The sequence below is a fragment of the Chiloscyllium plagiosum genome, chromosome 22, assembly GCF_004010195.1.
Source record: "Chiloscyllium plagiosum isolate BGI_BamShark_2017 chromosome 22, ASM401019v2, whole genome shotgun sequence".
Classification (NCBI taxonomy): domain Eukaryota; kingdom Metazoa; phylum Chordata; class Chondrichthyes; order Orectolobiformes; family Hemiscylliidae; genus Chiloscyllium; species Chiloscyllium plagiosum.
Window position 1 is genome coordinate 27,658,189 of NC_057731.1, and position 19,741 is coordinate 27,677,929.

Sequence of the window (19,741 nt, forward strand, 5' to 3'; positions counted from 1 at the left end):
TATGAAGTCATTACCAATCATGGTGCTACATTGTGAAGGAGCAAAAGCCAGCTGAAATGAACGTGCAATGTACCAATCATGCATTCAGAGAGAAAGAAAACTCTGGTAACAATGAGTGTACAGTGATGCTGCAGAAGGGCACCCACCAGCAAGGCAACTTGGACTAACTGAAAATAAGGCAAATCTCTGCAGATGGGCATACAATCACCCAATCAGGATGAGTTGTCAACATCATCCAAGACATTATATTGAAAGTTGAATTATTAATCCCGTTAACTTCTCTGATTTTGCATGTCTGTATAATTGTTGAATCGACAACACATTTTTATGGTCAATATTGTTTATCTGTTTGGGAGTTTTGTGAAAAAAGGGGACGTTGTGCAATGTGTTGCTGTTATGAAGATTTAGGTATACTGTACTTTTAAGAGAGTTGAAAGCTCGCAGTGACAGTACCAAGTATTCTCAATAAGGCACAATGTAACATGTACTCCAGCTACTGGGGTAGCTGGTTGCCTGGAAATGACAAAACAGAGTCAAATTAGGCCAATCAGTTTCAATTATACAGCAAAAAATATCAAATTCCAATCAAGTTTGAATTGAATATATTGACAATCTTAAGAGCCAATGACACAATCCGATGCTTTGGGGTATAAGACTGGGGGCAATTGAACAGTTAGGAGGAGAACTGCCAAGCCAATGACATCAGCACACTGCCCAGAAAATAGCTCTCTTAAAAGGTACCTTAATCTAACAGTAACCTGTGAAGCAGACTTCCCAAGAAGAAGAAGACAAGAATTCAGAGAAAACTGAAAGCAGCCTAGTTTTGAGATAAGAAGTGTTGTTTTGTAAATCTTAATTGGGAGTTTTACTGGGCTAGCATTATAGAAGGGAAGGTAAAAGATAGGTTAGAGGAAGGACTTGTAAATAGTGGTTAGTTAACTATTCTCTGTTATACTTTAAGAAATAAAGTTGTTAATCTTTACTTTAACTAGTCCTTGGCCTATCGAATTTTCACAGATTACTGCACGGGATAAAACTTTTTTGTGTTGCTGAGTTAAATTTAAGCAGGAGAGTTTGCCCCATGTCGTAACAGATTTTGGGGCTCATCCAGGATTTGAACTGGTTTAGACAGATTTGAATAGATTTGGGAGTTACAAACTATCCAAGCAGATTTAAACACTTGCAGGTCAGTGTCCTAGATCTTTAAATTAACCGTAGGTAAGGCAATTTGCTTAATTTTGGTGATTTGTGGTTGATCAAATTAAAAGTGAGAGAAATGGCTCTTATAACTATTGAAGAGGTTCTGGGACTTGAAGATGATTCTCAAATTTGCCAAGAAAGCTTAGAAGGAAAGAAAAAGGTCATATTTTTAGAGTTAACAAATAAGTTAGATATGGGTTTAACTAAGGACCAAAGTAAAGCTAAAACTATAAGGGAGTTATTCAAACACTTAGGTATGTCAGAGAAACAGAGGTAGAAAAACTTAAATTACAATTGAGGAAAATGGAGTTAGAAGATAAACAAAGAGAGAGACAGGAATGAGAGAGGACACGAGAAAGAGAAAGAGAGAGAAGAAAGGGAGAGAGAGGAAAATGAGAGAGAAAGTTCTTAGTTGATCAAAGAGAGAGAAGAAAGGGAGGGAAGAAGAGAGAGAAAGAGAGAGAGAATTTGAACTTGAGAAGTTGCAACTTAGTCAGCAAAGTCAAGTTAACAGGATAGAGATTAAAAGAGAAGGTATATATATGTCAAAACTGCCACATTTTATGAGAAAGATGTTGAAGCCTTCTTTATTTCATTTGAAAAATTGGCTAGGCAGATGGATGGTCCAAGGGTTTATGGGTAATACTAGTTCAGACTAAACTGGTTGGCAGAGCTCGTGAGGTATTTGCTGCATTGTCCAATGACGTGTCAAGAGACTATGAAGAGGCTAAACAGGTTATTTTAAGTGCTTATAGACTGCGGTTCAGAAACACAAGGTCAGATTTATGTTGAGTTCGAAAGAATTAAACATAGTAATTTTGATTGTTGGTGCGTGCTTTGAAAATAGATAGGACATTTGAGACTCTAAGAAAGATTATTCTGCTATATGAGTTTAAAAACTCACTTCCAGAGATGGTAAGAATTCACGTGGAGGAACAGACAGTTCAGGAAGTGAGAAGGGCAGCACAATTAGCAGATGAGTACATGCTGGTGCATAAGACAAGCTACCGACCAGAATTTCATCCTGTGAGGGATAGAAGTTGGAACAAAGGGAGATCCTACACTACAAAACCAAGAGTAGAGAGCAATGGAAAGATTTTACCACAGGTTAAAGAAGCCCAAGAGAGTGGGTAGGAGGTGAAAGGCCTCAGGTGTTTTCACTGTAATGGAGTGGGACACAGAAAGTTACAGTGCCGGTGGTTTCAGAAGGCTGCATACATGAGGATCAGTGGTCAGCACAACAGCGTGGGCTGAAGGGCCTGTTTTGTGCCGTACTGTTCTATGTTCTATGTTCTAAAAGGTGTTTTCACTGCCAGAAGGTGGGATATGTAAAGACACAGTACTGGTCGTTAACGAAAGGCACTGTGGGAAAAGGTGTGGTAAAAGAAGCTCAGGTAGTGGCATTAGTGAAGGTAGTAAAGGAGACCTTAGAAGAGCCGAAGAGCTGTAGGAGAGTGCATAACCTAGGCAGGGACACGGTATGGAGTCCGTACCTGGTCTCTACAAAGAATTCACCTCTGTGGGTAAAGTTTACTCAGAAAGAACACGGGAGAGGGACAAGAAGTGATAATTTTGGGAGATATAGGATCTAACCAGTCGCTGATAGTAAGAGATAAATGAATATCCACTCTTTTTGATCTATCACCTGAGAGTGTGGTAATTTGTTGGATAGATGGACAGAAATTTAGCATCCCCCTATCCAAGATCAGGTTTGAGTGCCAACTTAAGACTGGGGAAATTACAGTGGGAGTGATTGACAGAGTGTCAGTTCCAGGAATTCAGCTTGTACTTGGGAATGATTTGGCAGGATCTAGGTGGGAGTGAGACACCTTGTTGTGAAGAAGCCAAAGGAAGACCAAGAAACTGAGGAGTTAAAACAGAAATATCCTGGTATTTTCCCTCACTGTTTGGTAACCAGATCCCAATATCAAAGGTCACAGCACGAAGTGAAAAGTAAAGAGAAAGATGAAGGAGTTGAGGTTCAATTAACGGATATCCTGTTTGACATAATGGTGCAGGAAAAATCTGAACAGGCAGAGGTCAGACACAAGTGTTTCCTCCTGAAAAACTAAGAGACTTGTAACAGCAAGATATATGTGGATGCGTATTCTGAAAAGGAGGCAAAGAATATTCTGGAGGATAGTATCTTTCAGACAATAATCCTAAGGTGGAAATGGAGACCACAGCAGGTTAATGCAGAGGAGAAATGGGCCGAAGTGCACCAGACTGTGTTGCTGGTAGCATACGGACAGGAGGTGTTACGGGTAGCACATGAACTACCTGTAGGAGGTCACCTAGGGGTACGAAAGACTCAGGCTAAAGTACAAAAACATTTTAATTGGCCTGGAATGCACAAGGATGTGGTTAACTTTTGCTGAATGTGTCATACATGCCAATTGGTAGGCGAGCCACAGACGGTAATGAAACCAGCATCTTTGTTAACAATTCCCGAACTTGAAGAACCTTTCACGTGGCTTATAATTGATTGTGTAGGTCTCCTCCTGAGAACTAAAAGTGGGAACCAGTACTTGTTAACCATAATAGATGTGTATTCCAGATTTCTGGAGGTAATTCCATTACGGAGTATCAAAGAAAAAAGGGTAGTAGAAGAGTTAGTAGATTTCTTCACATGATATCGGCTATCCAGAGAGATTCAGTCAGACCAAGGGTCAAATTTACTGGTAGGCTGTTTAAGAAGGTTATGGATAGCTTCGGTAGACATCACTTTAAATCCAATGCGTATCATCCTGAATCCCAGGGAACTTTAGAATGGTGTCATCAGACCTTGATTACCATGTTGAAAGCATACTCTCAGGATTACCCATTTGTATTGTTTGCCATTAGAGATGTCCCAAATGAATCTACTTAGTTTACTCCCTTTGAGGTAATATTTGGTCATGATTCTGGGTAATCCAAGATGGAGGACAGGAAAAATTTCTGGCTGTAACAGCTGCTCCTTTTTTGAGGTATTTGAGGCATTGGAGGTGATTTCCTCAAATTCCAGGAGCAGAAATTACTGTTTTATTCATTGTTGCATTATTTTGGAACTTTGGAGAAAACAAAAAGTCAAAACAACAGCACTTTTAAAAGAGAGAAGAACAGACGAAGGAAGCACATGGTGAGGTCAGTGCAGGACAGAGAGAGAGAAAGAAACCCATATTGCTAACTGAGTTAGCATTTACTGCCTTTGCTGTTGAATTCATGTATCGCTGGACATTGGAGGGCATCTGGGAAAATGAACAAACAGTGAAATTCACAACTGATCTTGGAGGAACCTGTCTGGGAGAGGTCACAGCACAGGAGCAGATAAATGGATTTTAAGTGTGACCTTAAAATAAGTCTGCAGTAGTGAGTAGAGTAGGCTCTTTCTTGATTAAATGTTTTATTGAGCTATGTCTCTTGATTAAACATAAAATAAAAGCCATAGGTATGAATTTAATCTAGAGCAGTGTTTTGTAGATGAATTAGACAGTGCTATTTTCTTGGTCTGGTAGATTGAAAGAAGCAAAATAGGCCCTTAGTAGAGTGATATGCTCTTCTTGTCAGATGTGGGAGTTTAGGGAGAGTGTACGGGTTACTGAGGATTATATCTGCAATAAATGTCATTGGTTGCGAATTCTATCATATTGAATGGATTGGTTGGAGAGGCAGTTAGAGGCAATGAGGAATTTACAAGGGCAAAGGGATGTGATGGGTGGCAGTCATAGGAAGGGGGAAATCTCAGATAAAGTGACATAGATGGGTTAACTCCAGGAAAGGTAAGAGAGGTAGACAGGTAGTGCAGGTGTCTTCTGTGGCTATCCCCATTTCAAACAAGTATGCTGTTTTGGAAAATGTAGCGGGTGATCAATTCTCAGGGGAACGTAGCACAAGCAGCCAAGTTTCTTGTATTGAGACTGGCTCGAATGAAATGAGAGGTATGTTGGGTTCCAAGTGATCAATTGTGTTAAGGGACACTCTAGTCTGAGATACAGACAGACATTTCTGTGGCCAACAGCAAAAACTCAGATTGGTGTGTTGCTTCCCTGGTGCCAGGATCAAGGATGTCTCAGAGAGGGTGCAGAATGTTCTCAAGGGGGAGAGAGTGCAGCAGGAAGGCATTGTACACATTGGAACCAATGACATAGGAAGGGAAAACATTAAGATTCTGAAGGGAGATTACAGAAAGTTAGGCATGAATTTAAAAAGGAAGTCCTCAAGAGTAGTAATATCTCGATTACTCCTGGTGCTACGAGCTACTGAAAGCAGGAATAGGAGGATAGAGCAAATGAATGCATGGCTGAGGAGCTGGTGTACAGGAAAAGGATTTACATTTTTGGACCTTTGGAAGCTGTTTTGGGAGGAGAAGAGACCTGTACAAGAAGGATGGATTGCACCTAAATTGGAAGGGGACTAATATCTTGGCAGGGAGATTTGCTAGAGCTGCTCGGGAGGATTTAAAATAGTAAGGTGGGGAGGTTGTGGAGGTGGTGGGACCCGATAGTGAGGAAAGATTTCAATCGGAGACTAGTGTAGTTGAGAACAAAGGCGAGTCAAATAGTCAAGACAGGCAGGAACAAAGCAGAGAACAAGGTAGGACTAATACATTGAAATAAATACAGTTTAATTTAAGCGGCCTAACAGGGAAGGCTGATGAACTCAGGGCATGGTTAAGAACATGGGACTGTGATATCATAGCAATTACAGAAACCTGACTCAAGGATGGACAGGACTGGCAGCTTAATGTTCCAGGATACAAATGCTACCAGACGGTAGCAAGTTAGTCTTAGTACTAGGTGCGCAAATTACACCAAAATTGGAGGTGTAGTGGACATCAAAGAACGTTACCTCAGATTACAATGGGATCTTGATCAGATGGGCCAATGGGCTGAGAAGTGGCAGATGAAGTTTAATTTAGATAAATGCGAGGTGCTGACTTTTGGGCAAGCAAGTCTTAGCAGGACTTATACACTTAATGGTAAGATCCTAGGGAGTGTTGCTGGACAAAGAGACCTTGGATTGCAGGTTCATAGCTCCTTGAAAGTGGAATCGCAGATAGATAGGATAGTGAAGAAGGAGTTTGGTATACTTTCTTTTATTAGTCAGAGCATTGAGTACAGGTGTTGGGAGGTCATGTTGTGGTTTTACAGGACATTGGTTAGGCCACTGTTGGAATATTGTGTGCAATTCTGGTCTCCTTCTTATGGGAAAGATGTTGTGAAACTTGAAAGGGTTCAGAAAAGATTTACAAGGATATTGCCAGGGTTGGAGGATTTGACCTATAGGGAGAGGTGTTGAATAGGCTGGGGCTGTTTTCCTTGGACTGTCAGAGGCTGAGGGGTGACCTTATAGAGATTTATAAAATCATGAGGGACATGGATAGGATAAACAGACAAAGTCTTTTCCCTGGAGTAGGGGAGTCAAGAACGCGAGGGCATAGGTTTAGGGTGAGAGGGGAAACATATAAAAGAGACTTAAGGGGCAAATCTTTCAAGCAGAGGGTGGAATATTTATGGAATGAGCTGCCAGAGGAAGTGGTGGAGGCTGGTACAATTGCAACATTTAAAAGGCATCTGGATGGGTATATGAATAGGAAGGGTTTGGAGGGATATGAGCCAGGTGCTGGCAGGTAGGACTTGATTGGGTTGGGATATCTGGTTGGCATAGATGAGTTGGACTCTGTGACTCTAAATTAAATTAATTAAAGAAAAACTCAGGACCAATGCTGCCCCACAGAGTGAGGATACAAATCCAGTTGATGTGAATTTTGGGGTGCCTCAAAATAGATTAAAAAATGAAGTAGTCCTTGAGGAATGGGATAGGTTGGTAAGCTATCTATCTCAGGAGCATAGAATGCAGTTGAAAGATTTGTTACTGCAATACAAGGACATCTGTAAGAATCAGATGGGGAAGACGAATGCTATTGTACATGAAGTAGATGTAGGGATTACTGCTTCGATAAAACAACACTCTCTCGGTTTAATCCTTTCAAAGCCAGACAAGGTCCAAATGGAGGTGGAGGCCATGCTCGACGAGGACATCATTCGAACCAAGCCAGAGCGAGTGGAATTTGCTGATTGTCTTGGTTCCCAAACCCAGACAGGACTCGGCAATTCTGCGAGGATTATCAGAAAGTCAACGCCGTTGTAATATCAAACTCATATCCAATTCCTAGATTGGAGGACTGTATCAAGAAAGTCGGACAAGCCAGTTACATCACCGAGTTCGACTTAATGTGTGGTTACTGGCAGGTATCTTTATCAGAGACGGCGAAAGAAATGTCCGCGTTTGTAACCCCAAATGGGCTATATCAGTGTAAGGTAATACCCTTTGGAATGAAGAACACACCCGCCACATTCCAGAGACTTATGAACAGAGTTGTGGCTGGGTTAACAAACTGTGCAGTCTATTTGGATAGTGTAGTGATCTTTAGTAAGTCCTGGAAAGATCACATGGTACAATTGGCAGAGCTCTTTGAACAACAACAAGAAGCAAAACTGGAGATAAACTTAAATAAAACAGAATGTGCGAAAGCAGAGGTGACATTCTTGGGACATAATATCGGTCATGGAAGGTTGACCCCACAGAACCACACAAGGATGGAGGCCATTGAGGAATTTCCATCACCAACCTCGAAGAAAGAAGTGCTTCGATTCTTAGGACTCAGCGGATTCTTTCAGAAGTTTGTTCCAAACTTCAGCAGTGTAGTGGCACCATTGACCGATTTGCTGAAGAAGAACACAAACATTCGGTGGACAGAACCATGTCAGGAGGCATTCAAACATTTGAAATCAATATTAACCACCAAACCGAACTACACCATACTTGTCAAAACCTTTAAAATTGCCATCGATGCTAGTGACATAGGAGTTGGAGCTATACTCCTACAGGAAGATGAGGATGGGATTGAACTGACAGTTGGTTACTTTTCAAAGAAGATCAACATCCACCAGAGGAAATAATCAAAAAGGAACTATTGAGTTTGGGACTGGCCTTACACATTTTAATGTGTATGTCACAAAGACGGTTGTGTACACTGATCACAATCAGTTTACAGTTTTAGAATGCTTTAAAGACAAGAATATGAGATAATTTTGTTGCAGTCTTATGTTACAGACTTTTAATTTAAAAATCAAACATGTTGCGGGTCAGAAGACTGTAATCACAGATGCGTTATCACGGATTTAACTGATAGAATTTAGATGAGATTTGTCTCTATTTAATGTTTCTTTATATAAAATATAGGAAGAAGTTGATTAGAGTTATCTGTATATTAGGGTAATATGTAGAGAAAAAAATGAATCCATCTTTTCATTAAGATGGTTCATTTTTTCTTGGGGGGAGGTGTTATGGGGATGTGGGTGTGCTGTACTTTTAAGAGAGTTAAAAGCTCGCAGTGATAGCACCAAGTGTTCTCAATATGACACAATGTAACATGTGGCCCAGCTATTGGGGTAGCTGTTTGCCTGGAAATGACAAAACAGATTCAAATTAGACTCATCCGTTTAAATTATACCCTGAAAAATACCAAATTCCAATCAAGTTTGAATTGAGTATATTGACAATCTTAAAAGCCAATTACACAATCCGATGCTTTAGGGGTATAAGACTCAGGGAAATTGAATAGTTGGGAGGAGAACTGCCAAACCAACAACATCTGCACACTGCCCAGAAAATAGTTCTCCTTAAAAGAACCTTAATCGATCGGTAACCTATGAAGCAGACTTCCCAAAAAGAAGATGACAAGAATTCAGAGAAAAGTGAAAGTGGCCTAGTTTTGAGATAAGAAATATTGTTTTTAAATCCGAATTGGGAGTTTTATCAGACTAGTATTATAGAAAGGAAGGTAAAAGATAGATTAGAGGAAGGACTCATAAATGGTTGTTAGTTAATTATTCTGATATACTTTAAGAAATAAAGTTATTAATTTTTATTTTAACTAGTTCTTGGCCGATCAAATTTTCAGAGATTACTGCACAGGATGAATCTTTTCTGTGTTGCTGGTTTTAAATTAAGCAGGAGAGTTTACCCCATGTCGTAACAGTTGCCACAAATGCGCAATGTACCTTTAAGGGACATGTACATGAAATCATCGCTATACCACAGTATGTGACCTAATGGTACAAAGCTTTCAGAGTTCTGTTCTTTTGCAGCATGACACATTGAAGGAAGCATCTGAATTGAGCCAAGACATGCAAGAACCTGTGGTTGTCATGTACATATGTAGACACTAGGTGCTGAAATACAAATTTGTTGCACTTTTCAGTATTATGTGACCTAAATTTTGTTTTTACGTTATGGCATTATTATCACAGTGTGATAGTGGCAAATCATCAAAATATCACACTATTGTGGGATATCAATTATCGAAATATCACACCATTGTGGGACATCAATCATCAAGATATTACACCATTGTGTCATATCATATCAAAATATCATGCTATTGTGATGTATCAAATCGTCAGAATATCACACCATTGTGGTATATCAAATAATCAAAATATCACGTTATTGTGGTGTATCAATTCATCAAAATATCACGCCATTGTGGTGTATCAAATCAGCAGAATATCACACCATTGTGGTATATCAAATCATCAAAATATCATGCTATTTTGGCACATCAAATCATCAAAATATCGCACCATTGTGGCATATCAAATCATCAAAATATCACGCCATTGTGACATATCAAATCATCAAAATATCGCACCATTGTGGCATATCAAATCATCAAAATATCGCACCATTGTGACATATCAAATCATCAAAATATCACGCCATTGTGACATATCAAATCATCAAAGTGTCATACCACTGTGGTGTATCAATCATCAAAATATCACGCCACTGTGACATATCAAATCATCAAAATATCAAGCCATTGTGACATATCAAATCATCAAAGTGTCATACCACTGTGGTGTATCAATCATCAAAATATCACACCACTGTGGCGTATCAATCATCAAAATATCACGCCACTGTGGCGTATCAAATCATCAAAATATCACACCATTGTGGTGTATCAAATCTGTGGTAGGGTGGGGTGGGGTGGGGAGGTTGACCATTGTCCATCCCACCCATAATTCTAATGGAAGTAGAAAGACAGCAGGATTCATGTCAAACACAATCTACTTGATTGAATACCTTTCCCACCTTGCCATTGGCAAGAGAATCTTGCTTTGTTATTTCTTTTATTTGAAAGTACTATTTATTCACAATTAACCATGACCACATCATAACGATTTGACTTTTCTTTTCTACCAGAGTTGCAAAAAAAGCCATTTAAAATACCTTCCACTAAACAGTGCACAACCAGTTCATTTCTTCCCATAATCTGTTTTATAAAAGGCAATTTAAAAATATTCAATTGTGCGATCCTCATTGACAGAGAGTCTCAGGTCTCAGGTAGTCAATACAGAACAGCTCAATTTCAATACTTCTGTAATAACACCATGTAGTTGTGTTAAATTCAAAGTATTGATGTGATTCATACTCCACTATCACCAGATGAGGTTACTGAAGCATTTGGTAATAAGTGTACTAGTATTGGTAATCTTTCTGCGATTTGCCCATGAAGGGGACTGTAACACTCAGCATATCGCAACACAGTTTGATTTTGGGTCTACCTTCACCAACGATGGGAAATTGTACATGGTCAGCAAAGGGGAATACTTTATGTGGTAAATTATCTTTAATCATTCTGTGCTTTCATGTGTTAAATACAGATACATATGCATAATGGAGCACGGTTACTTGTTTGTAAATCAAGGACACCAAAGAAAATTGCAGTGTTCTTAATGGCACTGCTGATTGAGATTAGATAATTGAACACAGATCAAAATTCAACCTAGAAAAATTCTGTTCTGTTGGGCTCATTTTTAGTGAGTCATAAATATGACATTATTTTCCATTAAAATGGTCTTCAATGTAGTGATGTAAAAATGCAGTGGCAGGCTGCAAAATGTTTAAAATACCAGTTTTAATAGTTTTATAACTTATTTGGCACAGCACTTGCAACTTAATTGGAATCACAAATAAATTTGAAATGTTTGTTGCTATTCTTGAGATACCAAAGTGGTGTGGTATTATCATTCCAGAATGATTAGCTGCAAAGTGACTTTCCATTTCCTTGTGTGTTATTTGCATACTGCGACATAGTGGGGAGTCCCTGAAAGTACCATGAACAATGCTAGCAACATTCAATTTTGTTTACCATGGTCAGAATAATGGGGTTGGTTTTTTACCAAATAGGAGGACTTACCGATGTTGGGGTCAAGTTCAAGGACCTGGCTTCTCAGTTTGGAAGTTAATGGTGGACGAAAGGCGGTCCCGACTGCAGGTTTCATATTGAAAAGGGATGCAGCATTTAGGTTTAAGGCATCATGAAAAGAGACACCTGGATGGGAGAGGAGGAAAGGGTTGAATTCAAATAATGACTGCAATTAGACTGGGAGACATTCAGGTATAATAATGCCTCCTTTGAATTGCTCCTCCAGGTACCAAAGATAGATTGGGAAGTGCTTTGACAATTCAATGGGAGGAAGAAACCAGCAAACTTCATTAAGAAGGCTGGCTTTAGGTCACAGATGAGATCAGCAGTCACCAGTTACCAATATATCAATTAGGATGTACTTTTTTCTCTGGTGATGGTGGCATAATTAGCAAATCAATGTTCTGTATTGAACATAATTACATGGTGTTATGAGAGAACAAGAGGGCAGAAACATTGCATCTCTCTAGACTACCTGTGTTCTGAGACTCACTGGCACAGACAATGGGTGACCACCTAATTTCACTGGCCTTAAATCATACCACAGCATTGCATGCTGTTTAACACCACCTACCTGGACAACACTGTCTTCATGGACACTGGTATTCAATATCTCCATGCTGTAGAATCTCACTGATCTTTTAAACCGGGTTGCAATTTCTACAACCATGAGCCACCAATTATGGCCATATCTGTCCATCTCTTTCACGTTTCCTATTGCCCCTCTGGGTGATGCAGCCCTACTCCCTCAACTTCTTCCTCTCTCTCAGTCAACTCCTCACCAGAGGAGTCAAAATCTGATAAGACCTACAGTTAATTGCTGTGCTCAAATCCGAATCATCCCCAAACTCCAACAATATGTGTTGCACCTTATTACCATAGGCTGTCTCTAATGAGTTCACTCACTTGGCAGTTCCTTGTTTTAATGCCTCTTAACCTTCCAGTGCTGCTCTCAATAGCTTTGATATTCAACCACCTCTTAACTGTTGTTGAACTTGCTTCGCTGGTGAGCTTCTGATGCTCTGCAGATCCCTGGCATCTGTTGTAAAATTTTTAAAAACTCAGAATTGCAGCTGATTGATTTCTTAACACGTTTGATTGACCTTCCCCCACCAACATCACCACTGTGGCCCTTGCAGCTAAGTAGCCAATAATGACTTTTAAATATTCTTTTCTCTGGGTTACTTTTGCGACACAGAACTTTGATTGTTCTCAATATGTAGGTGAAGCTGCAATAATTACCTATGTTGGGTTTACATCTTATTTTGTAACTTTTGAAGCATCATCCTACAGCTTCACATCCATCTGATTATTTCCATTTACCTGTTTCACCACCAGGAATTTGTTTATTTTTGACATTTTATTATCTTATTATCTTTGCCAAGCTCTCATTATAGTCATTGATCTTTTTACCATTTTGTGTGTCTTCTGTTACTGCAGGTTCTTTCTGGTGGCAATGGAATTAAGATTTACTTTGTGTCATTACAATCCTTGTTAGCTGAAAGAATGGAGAATTACAATTGTATGATTATAAAAGCATTGGAAAGAGACATGGAAGTTTTATTGTCTATGGGTTGTAAATTTGCTCGCTGAACTGGCACATTTGTTTTCAGATGTTTCGTCACCATGCTAGGGAACATCATCAATGAGCCTCCAGTGAAGTACTGGTGTTCTGTCCCACTTTCTATATATGTGTCTTGCTTTCTTAAGGTGGGTGATATCACTTCCAGGTTCTTTTTCTATACCATGCAAGGACTGTAATAAGCACTACATCAGACATCCAGGCTGAAAACTAGCCAACAGGATACACAAACACCAACTAGCCACCAAAAGACATGACCCACTATTACTAGCATCTTTACATTCAGATGAAGAAGGACACCACTTTGACTGGGACAACACACCCATTGAGGACAAGCCAAACAGAGACATGCATGAGAAATCCTGGAAACCTGGCATTCAAACCAGATCTCCATCAATAAACACATTGATTTGGACCCTATTTACCAACCTCTGAAAAAAACCCAGAAATGATATGACTCTCCTTAAGAGACCAAGACACATAAATAGAAAACAGGACAGAATACCAGCGCTTAACCAGAGGCTCACTGATGATGTTACCTAGCATAGTGATGAAACGTCTGAGAACAAACCTGCCAGCTGAGCAAACAAACTTACATCCAGAACCTCAACCTGAGTTACAAAGCTTCTCATAAATCTTATTATCTATATTTTCAATACATATGTACGGCTATTGCTTTGCCTTAATCCAACCTTTACATTTTGCTCTTCTTTTCTTATTCAGCAGAATCAAAGCTACCAGTCCAACAAACATTTGAAATATGTCAGAGTCACAGCCACATGTTAAAGTCAGAATCAGTAATATTACCTTTTGCTAATGGTTTAAAATAGATGATTATTGGATTAGCTGTTGCTTGCTGAACTCCTTCCTGTTTTCCTTTCTATACAATTCCACCTGTTTTACTAAACAACAGTTAAAATAATCTCTGGAGTCTATAAAACAGAGTGTAGATGTAGGTTTTACCTCAATAAGAATGAGCAAATGGACTGTGGAGCAATTTAAAACTCAATGGTTTTTCTTAGAGGTTAAAAGATCCACATGTAAAATATCTTTACATTTGTTTATAAGGATTCAAATATCACTAGAGATGGTATGAGTTTATCTTCAGCATTAAGACAAGAAGTATGTGTTTCAGTAAGAATAAACACATCTTTAAACACATCTTTATTCTTGATCACTCAGGAGCAGTTGGTAATGCAGTAGTTTCATTGTCATGAACACCATCAATACACACGCTTCTGAATAAATAAGGACAAATGTCATGGCAAAACTGCCAATGTATATGTACGTTTGTTATGATTCATTTGGGTTCAGAATTTTCAGCACCGACTGAGTTAGGTAAAATGTTTTTTCGAGAAGCTGCTGATTTAAAATTTGGTGTAATTCAATGCTGCACAAAAAAAATCAAGTTACAAAACGTTTAAACTATTAAAGTGCAGAAAACAAGAGAATGGTTCAAATGCACCTTTTGCAAATGGTGTTTGAAAGGATTTTGTAACATCAAAACCAATGGAAAGATAAAGATTAAAGTGATGAGCACATTGTACCCATGTAACTACTGAAAAACAAATGCATTTCTGTATTCAAAGACCAATCATGTGGCTTGCTTTTACATTTTTCCCAGAGCAGTGTACACCAGTATTAAGGCAATAAATAGATTCCCATATGTAAGCATGGATCCAATTAAAACGCATGTTTTCTCTGGCTCATCAAAGTGTAAACAACTCACTTATTGTTTAAAGCTACCATTAGTCATGCCTAAAGTAATATCAGCGTGTTCCTTTATCAATAATGCAATTTTAGTGCATTTCTTGGTGTTCGCAAGCAACATAGCTGATTCAGGAAGCTTAAGATTGTGACGCAAACAGTAAAATAGTGCATTATTCACCCAAATGATGATGACTTTGTAGCACTTAAACTCCCTAGCTGCTAAAAATAAAGTCAAGCAAAAATAGCCAGCTATTTCAAAAGGTCATTGGCATGTCTATACGTCACAATGGTATTATCATTCTAGTCTGACAAATCCATGGAATGTTTCTGAATGAAATTAATCTGTAACAAGCATTATCAACTAAGAAAAGCAGTCTGATTTCGGGCGAGGGCAACCAACCGTGTGCTTGGCTATAGTCAGTGTGTCTGACATGACACAAACTGACAGATACAGTGCTGTGTAGTGCACATCCCTTTGAGCAAATGGTTCCCAAGGGCTCAGATGAAAGCTTCATTTACCCCAAATCCCTCTGAATCTCTTAAGACATAACATCTGTTCAACTTCTAATGTAAAAAAATTTGCTATTTACAAACTTAGGTTCTCACAGGAGCACTGATTAATCAAAATATCTTAAAGTCTTTTCTTAGAAAAAAAGTCTGCATTGAACAAGCTTTCTTCATCTTTTCAATCCACCTTGCTCTCTTAGTCATGACTGATCAACATTGTTCACATTGATTAGACAGAGTAGCTATAAGGATCAAAGACCTGGTTAAAACCATGCAGTGCCTTTCCTTGCAATCTGCTTTGTGTAAAATGCAAAATGTTGCTGGAAATTTGCCTTCTCAAAATGAAATATGAAATAGGAGGTAATAATATCAGACTCATAATTAGCATATTCATCATTGTCAGAAGATATTCATTTATAAATAATTTTCAGAAAATAAAAATTAAGCTGATGTTCTCACAAACTACTTACTGTGTAAATGTTACAAGATATCTCCTCAGCTTTTCATCCTTTCAAGAGTAGTTAACACTTTGCTGCAGGCAGGAGGATTACTAGAACATGAATGCTTTTGACTTCTGAAACAAAAATTACGCTGTGCTCAACAGAAGAAGATAGGATTCAAGAAAGAACTGTATTTGATGGTCAGTTTTTCCCATCTCTGAGCACAGAAAGAGGTCACTTGGTCAATCATGTACAGAACTGCTCATTGCTAGCACAATCCAAAACAAATCCCACTGTGCACCCTATTGCCATATCCCTGTAACTTTCTATTTCAAATGTTTGTCTTTTTCCCTGAAAGTATGCATGATTTCTACCTCAACTACTTACAATCGTAATGTATTCATAGTCTCCTAAATATTTAAATAAATACATTTCTCCTAACTTTTCTCTTTCTTCTCTTAATAACCATTTTTAATTCATGATTTTCACCACAAATGATTCAATGATAACAAATAATTTGTTCCCCTATTCATGATCAATTTTAAAATCTCTTGCATAGTTTTACACTTATTGTTCCATTGAAAGTAATCCCAGTATTTTAAATGTCCTCTTATAATAATTGCCTTTCACTGGTATCATTTTAAACAATGGTAAGGAGAGACATAAAGTCAAAAATTATTGTCTTGCATGTGTCAAAACTGAAATACAAAAACACCGACTGTAGAAAGAACAGTTAGGGTGGCACAGTGGCTCAGTGGTTAGCACTGCTGCCTCACAGCACCAGGTTCAATTCCAGCCTTGGGTGATTGTCTGCGTGGAGTTCGTACCTCCTCCCTGTGTCTGTGTGTGCTCTGGTTTCCTCCCACAAGTCCAAAAATGTGCAGGTCAGGTGAATTGGCCATGCTAAACTGCCCATAGTGTTAGGTGCATTAGCCAGAGAAATGGGACTGGGTAGGTTACTCTTCGGAGGGTCAGTGTGGACTGGTTGGGCTGAAGGGCCTGTTTCCACACTGTAGGCAATCTAATCTAATCAATTTATACAGCATAAATAAGAATGCCAATTGATTGGCATGGAGATGTAGCAGGTTCTATTAACTGTCCAGTTAACTGGCTTATTGGTCAGGGTATTGCCAAACAGATGCAGAAAGGATTGGTTCTCTCCAATGCTTTTTCCTCATTGGAAATATCTGGAACGATTACACTTAGCAAACAAGGCCCTGTGCACGAATAAATGTAGATTCTAGCACACACAAATGAGCCTTACTGATAATATTAAAATGGGTTTCTGGTGTAATTTTTAACATGCTCAGAATTATTTAGTATATGTGTTCCAAAGCAGAATATGTCTGATATTGGACACTATGCAACAATTTCTCCCCTCCCTGGTGAGTTGGGAATAATGTCAAATGAGAAAATGAAATAGGCAGAGAATGAGAAAATTACCTCTTCTATGTTGAGAAAAGGTGCTTGACTTAGTCCTGAAACCTGAAATGTTGAGTTCAAACTTTCTGAATTAATTAGGTTTACTCTTAGACAATAAAGCCAACTTCAATTTTATTAACTTGGGCTAGATCAGATCAATGAGCCACTTATGTAGCTTATTAATTTCTAAGAATTACTGGCCTTATTTCTACATAAATCTGTAGTTATGGTTCTATTATAGAAACTTGCAATTGAGTGAGATTTTGAAACTAGAATTTAAAATGAAAATGTATTCATAAATATCTAATTATCTTAGTAAAATAACTGAAGAAACAACAACATTATTCTGGCACACTTTCTTGACATTGAGCGAGCATTTGATAAAACGTGCCATTATGGAATCCTAGTAAAATATGATTCAATGGGAATTGGGGTAAACTCTCCAATGGTTTGAATCATATGTTGCACAAAGAAAGATAGTTGTGGTTATTGGAGACCTTTCGTCTCAGCTCAGGACATCACTGTATAAGTTTCTCAAGGTAGTGTTCTAGGTTCAGCCATCCTCAGTTGCCTCACCAAGGACTTTGCCCCCTTCATAATTTCAGAAGTGGGGATATTTGCTAATGATTGCACAACATTCCACACCACTCTTGAGTCCTCAGATACTGCAGTCAATGTCAAAATGCAGCAAGATTTGAACAACATTCAAGCTTGAGCTGATAAGTGGCAAGTTACAGCTGTATCACACAAGTGCCAGGCAATGACCATTTCCAGTAAAGAGAATTCAACTGTTGCCCCTCTACATCATCAGCGTTATCATCACTCAACCCCTCACTACCAACATTTTAGAGTTCCCATTAATCTGGATAAGCCATATAAATACAATGGCTACAAAACTGTGTCAGAGACTGGAGTTCTATGCTGAGTAGGCAACACCTGAGCAAACCCATGACCAGTACCATCTAGAAGAACAAGGGCAGCTGATTCATGGGGTCACCACCACCACCTGCAAGTTTCTCTCCAAGCCACTCACCAACCTGACTTGGAAATATATTTCCTTCAGTGTTGCTAAAGCCATGGAACACTTTCCTTCATGGTATTGTGGGTATATCTAGAGTACATGGACTGCACAGTTCAAGAAGGCAGCTCACCATTGTCTTCTCAAGGGCAACTAGGGATGGACAATAAATAACGGACCAGCCAGAAGTACCCTCATTCCTTGAAATTTTTTTTTAAGTAATTCACTTCCTGACTCCCCAGTCTCCAGGATGTGATGAATTGCTCTCCAATTGTCTAGATGGGCACAACATCAAATAAGCAGCTGATTAATTTGGTACCCAAACCAACACTTTCAACATCACTCCCTCCAGTACCAATACAATCAAGAGACCATCTAGCCAGCTCTCCTTGGCTTTCAATGATATTACTGTGCTGAACTTTCTCATCATTCAGACTTGACCAGAAACTCAACTGTTCGGCAGCTTAAGGCTATGGGTACTAAAGCAGGTAAAACGCTGGGTATCTGCTGTTAGTCCATCATACTCAGCAAAGCTGTCAACATCAATGTCAAGCACGGGCTTTTGGGAGAAGCTGGGATTTTCAAGTAAAAACATTATTGTGAATAATGTCATAGGAAACATGCTGATAAATATAAATTTTACACTGCTTAAGCAATTTTTGTTATTTAGACCACAGGGAAGTAGAAAATCATGAACAATTGATTCTTTCCATTAATCCCTCTTTCAACTTGAAAATCCTCTCCTTTCCTAACCGCAGTAAAATCCAACCAATATAGTTTCTTCATCCCTATCAGAAAAAAAAAACTAGTATCTGATTATGCTGTAAAATGCTCAAAACTGCAGAGGCATCAATGAAAATCAAATGGTAAAATTTGGAACAAGTCCTGACTCATAGATGATCATGCGACAGCTGTCAAGGAGTCGAAAGTAATCACAGCTTGTTAAATGTGTGTAAATAGACATCACATGCAGCTTACCACAGTTATGATATTAACAAAAATGAACAAATCTTACAGTGAATTTTCAGAACTTTCCTCAGTAGTTTCCCTAACCTCTTCCATTTCAAGTGGTTGCTGCCATCTGCAAATTCCTCCCATCCTGACTCAGAACTGTGTCACTGTTTCTTTGCAGTCACTGGGTCAAACCCTGGACCTCCATCTGAACAGACCCCATCTACCTGGTTGCTGTTCGAGGGTACCTGACCACAAGATCCTGCAGCAACCCCACGACATGTTGCTTGCCAGGAATTCAGCAGGAGTCACCACAACCCAGTTCGTTGTCATAGCTATGCGACTGCCCAAGAAAACAAGACATTGCAGCAAGTTGAGAAAAAGGGCAAATTGAGAAAAAGGTAGCAATGTATTGTGAATAAAATATTTAAAGGAAAGCTCTCCCAGTAATGAATGTCTCAGAACTATAATCATTGCAATTCGCTCCATTCTTCACCAAATTTTATTTGTGTAATTCTGGTAGTCGAGATCACCCAACAACTCAGACTAGCTCCCTCCAGTCTGCTGGAAAGATAACAGAAAGATCCTGTGCCTGAATTCAACCTTACCTCCCAAGGTCTCCAGCTACATCCCTTCCCCACTCCCTTCCCCAG

At 39.0% G+C, this 19,741-nt stretch overlaps 1 long non-coding RNA gene across 1 annotated transcript in view; it reads left to right on the top strand.

Annotated features, from left to right (window-relative positions):
• LOC122560962 overlaps window positions 1–19,507 on the top strand; it is a 45,817-nt gene extending 26,310 nt beyond the window's left edge. Inside the window, exon 3 of the long non-coding RNA XR_006314863.1 lies at window positions 19,270–19,507. This is a non-coding gene — a long non-coding RNA (uncharacterized LOC122560962). The remainder of the gene's footprint in view (window positions 1–19,269) is intronic.
• The last annotated feature ends 234 nt before the right edge of the window (window positions 19,508–19,741 follow it).